Source organism: Frankliniella occidentalis, unplaced genomic scaffold (genome assembly GCF_000697945.3).
Source record: "Frankliniella occidentalis isolate FOCC.00 unplaced genomic scaffold, Focc_3.1 Scaffold283, whole genome shotgun sequence".
NCBI classification, from domain to species: domain Eukaryota; kingdom Metazoa; phylum Arthropoda; class Insecta; order Thysanoptera; family Thripidae; genus Frankliniella; species Frankliniella occidentalis.
The window spans coordinates 121,051-125,638 of NW_026267409.1; the positions used below are offsets into that span (position 1 = coordinate 121,051).

The window sequence follows — 4,588 nt, forward strand, 5'->3', positions numbered from 1 at the left end:
TTTATTAAAAGTTTAAGTTCTAATTGAAGTTTTAGTAAGGGAGGGACTAATGGACCAACTGCGGTCAAGGAAGACAATGGAACTCATGGCATTATGTAATACTGTCAATGGTTATTGAAAGTGCTGGTAAGAGTACTGAAAGTGATAATAATTTTGGGGTACCAACAATTTTTGGGTACCTCTACCCTAGGCTGTAAGGAATTGCTGTAATAGGCTTTAAACAAATACTATTGTACTACACAATCTAAATTGCCTCAACACATACCATAAAGGAAATCAAATAACTTTTCATTTTTATTACTTTGGCTAAATACAGCATTATATTTTAAAAAGGACTAATAATAGTGCATTTAGTAAAGAAAACTTTGTTTGAGCTTATGGGCTTGAATATTCAAACCTGAAAGCTTCAACTTAAAACTCTGTTACTTTATTAGCCTTACATATCATGTTTTCATGTTCCCTCATATCATGCTTATATAATTGTTTTATAGAATGATGGGAATGGGATGAGTTATTGCTGAAACCTCAACTGGCCATCTAAATTCTAAATCTAATCACATGAGCTTGTTCTAATCAAGGAAGGTGAAATTTGATAGAAGGAGGAACTTCAGTCAGAATTGTTGATTAATATTGTTCACAATCTGTACTAAACAATTTGATAGTAAGGGCTGTATTTTTGAGGTAAGAATGATAAATTTGACTTAGCTTGGGTAAATAATGTGTATAATTGTAAAATACTGTGTGCTGCAGAACTGTTTAATAAGAATGTCTCTATTTGCAGCAAGGCTACTTTCTACTAATGATATTCTGTGTTGTGTGTGATGAACTACACCAATGATGAAAATTTAATGTGATTGATATGTGACACTTCTAGTGTATTATAAGTAGAGTTTTTTTTTGCAATGATACTGATTTTAGTTAGCTCAGTAGGGGAATTTCCACACCCTGAAATTTATTTAAATTTTGTGGCATTGGCTAGTGATTGAGCTTCTCTCTGCTGTTAACAAGAACTGCCAGAATGATGTGAAGAATACTGGTGTAGAGCTGAATGGGATCAATAACCACCTGCCTCTATTTGTGTAGTAGAAAAAATACTGAAGGAATGTTCCTTCTAAAATTTTGGGAGGCTCTGGTATTAGCTCCTCTATCTGTAAGGCTGATATTCATTGATGTTAAAGAATTGTTGATTGTGTTTTCATCAGGGAACCCACCAAAGTCAGGTAGGCTGGTGTTCATTCATCTTTAAAGTTATCAAATTTGCTCATGGATGCATTCTGAGTGTCTCAGGAATAGATCACTTGTTGCCTTGTCAAGTGTTCAAGGATGAACTGCCATGAGGACTTATTTATTTGATTATTAGAAGTGTATCTGTTTTTCGTGTATTGCATTCTAATTTAGGAAAAGTCTTAGGATTTTGCTTAGTACAGTACCTTTAAGTGCGCAAAACATTGTTAAAGAAATCTCAGTCTAGTTATGACCAGAAGTGGCATGAGTACTTTAAAACTGCAAGTCTTGAAAGTAACTAGTTCTGCATCCAGCACATTTATTATTGTAAATTTTCTGTACACACATTACAAGGGGCAATATACCTTTAAACTTGGTCTTGTGCTATTGATTGCAGTAAAAGTCATCACCTTTATAGTATTTTTCTTGTAAAATTATTTTATCTAGGCCTCACTTTTCTTTTTTGTGATTTTGTGTGTTCATTCCTCGAGACATCACATTAGAAGCTTTAAGCATGACCAATTCTCTTGTTTTTCCCTACTGCCTTTTATCCAAAATTTCTAGCGGAAAGATGCGTACTTGTAGTTTTTACAGCACTGGTTTCCACTCTTTGCCTACCTGAACCCAATATATCAATCTACAATTTTAACAATGAGTCTCAGAGCAGGTCACTTTCATGGAAAAATGTGATCATAGAGGTGGTCACATGGGACTTAATGTGATAAAAACTTAGCACTAGACAAAAGTACTAGTGTCCTCTAATGCCTATCAATATGATCTTTGTTCGAATTTAAAATTTAGTGCTGCTCTGTATTAGTATGTTGTATGGATTTCTCTCCTTGCCTGTTTCCCCCCTGATCATTAACTATCTTTTCTACTTCTGCCGTAGTCTTGCAAATCTTCAGCACTTATGATTGATTACAGTTTAGTGATCAAACATTGTGGATGTATTGAATTCATACCACAATCCACTGCAATTGCATATTAAAATGATTCTTCTGTGACTTGTTACAGTATTTTGAAATCGAAAACTTTTGTACTAACATTGATAACACGCCAGTAGTCATTACTGCATGGGAAATTTGGTTCTGAAAAAGGAATGGTAGAACAATGTCCTAAATGATCTCTTTACTTTTGCATGTTGATTGTGATATGAATATCCTTAAGAAATTGAAGGCAGCAGCATATAGTCTTCCAACATACTGTATTACATTTTAAGATTGGACAATGTCTGCTGTTGTGGGTTTTTACTCTTAAGATTGAACTGGAGGTCATTATTTTTGTACAATGGTAATAGGTTGAAGGATGATTTTGTTGTCACTGGTGTCTAATTTTCAGACTTCACATACAGTTTGTAATTCATTTGTAATGACAAGGCAACAAATAATAAATAACAATTTCAAATAAGGTTTTTAAAGAAAAATGACTGGACCCTATGTTATTAAACGAAAGGTGGGCTTGCTTTCCAGTAGGCAGCTCATTCTTGTAGCCATAAAATTTTGTTAGAACTTTATGAAATTGTACATGTACCGTATATTGAAATTAAAATTGATCCTTGAGTGTTTTAATTATTGAGTGAATGAAATTTTCCCTTTTAAGTGATTTTTGTGTGTTGAGTGATTTTCCAGGTTGTACAGTATTTATACTTTTAACATCATAAATGTAATGACGTCTTTTTATGACAATTGTAAATAAAATATTGTATCTTGTAAAATAACCACATTTGATTTATTCACAATTTCATACACTCATGGCTCTAACTATGGCCTTGGTAACCAATATCACAGTTATTTTTTTTCTTTCTCTCAGATCAGCGCAGTTGGCAACTTCATTTCTCTTCCTCAGAATTATTTTCCTCTGTTGGGATGTTTAGTATCATTTTTACTAGGGATTCAACTCTATCTTCAACATGCTCCAAGTGATGCTAAAAGAATATAAAGATTAAGTAGTACACATTCACAACTTCAAATAATTCACATAAAGAAAACAACTCCTACCTGGAAGACATGAAGACCCTTAGGAGTGAGGATAAGCAATTCTCTAACACCATCACCTGTAACATCTAAGTAGTGTAAACTGTGGACAGGATGTGGTAATGTTCTAGTTGCTCTTAGTTCCCAACTATTAGAATCCCATTTATAAACAAGAAGCTGCCGGCCATAAGTGCCCAAGAGAACTTCTACCGATCCATCTAAGTCCAAATCTGCTGTCATACCACAGAGCACTGCATCTCCTGATGCACTTGTAGGAAGTTCCATACCACATGACAACCCTTGCTTGTTTATGTTCCTGGGAATGGAAAAGAATAATCAAATAAAAATAGTTCACTGTGAAAGATCCTACACAATAATAAGTTGAGATTGGACACAAACATAAAAACTTGAGATGGCTGTATTGCGCAAGCAACCAAGAGGTTCAACTGCTGATGATCTAGAAGAAGAAAAAATAATAAAGTTCCTTTCAATTAAAAAAAGTTGTTTTACCCTATACAAGTAACATAAGGTAGGAAATTACCTATATTGTTTTCAGTGGCCTGCCAATGCATTTCTGTGGGTAAAGAGAAGAAACGCACACAACTTATAGGACCCTGCAACTGCAATTCCCAGCTGGCAGTAATTTTTGACAGAGTCCCATCAAATGTGCACTGAGTTACTCTCAAATAACCACATTCACAACCACTGGCACTCATTCTACTGCAAAAACATTAAATACAAGGTTCATTTTTTATTTTTAAGAAGTAAGTAAATGATGTCATTGGTTTCTAGATAGAATAACTGTCTTACATTTCTTTACTGGTGTAAGTAATATTTGTCCACAGTGGAGGACTAGGCAGCTTTTCTGCAAATTCTGGTAGTGTATCTTTGGCCTGAGCCTCTACATAACAGTTTTGTGATGTGTCTTCTTGTAGAACATGTACTTGACAATCACTGCCTCCTAAGATCCACACTGTCTAAAAAGATATATTTTCAGAAAATCAGTACGTTCGAACTTTAAAAGAATCCACAACATGACGCAAAGTACAGAACATTTGCTCATAACAATCCTCCGCAAATACATACATCAATTAGAAAACATAAATTACCTCATTTTTCATAGGCAGCTTTGTATGAGTCAATTGGTATGGAACAAATCCAAGCTCTAGCATTCTGCAGTTCTGTGCAGCATTATCCAAGGATGGTGTACTGCCTCCAGGGACATAAGGCACATTCGTGTCTGATGAAGCAGCTGCAACTTTCTCCAAAACTGGGTTGGTATCACACTCCCATCCTTGATCACTGTACACATTCAGATACGCTTCGGGAGGACGTCCAGATTCACTATACGGCTGAAAATGAACAGATGTTTGGGTAAAATAATATTAATG

At 34.8% G+C, this 4,588-nt stretch overlaps 1 protein-coding gene across 1 annotated transcript in view; it reads left to right on the forward strand.

Annotated features, from left to right (window-relative positions):
* LOC113204903 (proton-coupled amino acid transporter-like protein pathetic) overlaps window positions 1–4,588 on the forward strand; it is a gene marked incomplete at its 5' end in the record, with an annotated part of 19,700 nt that overhangs the window by 1,154 nt on the left and 13,958 nt on the right.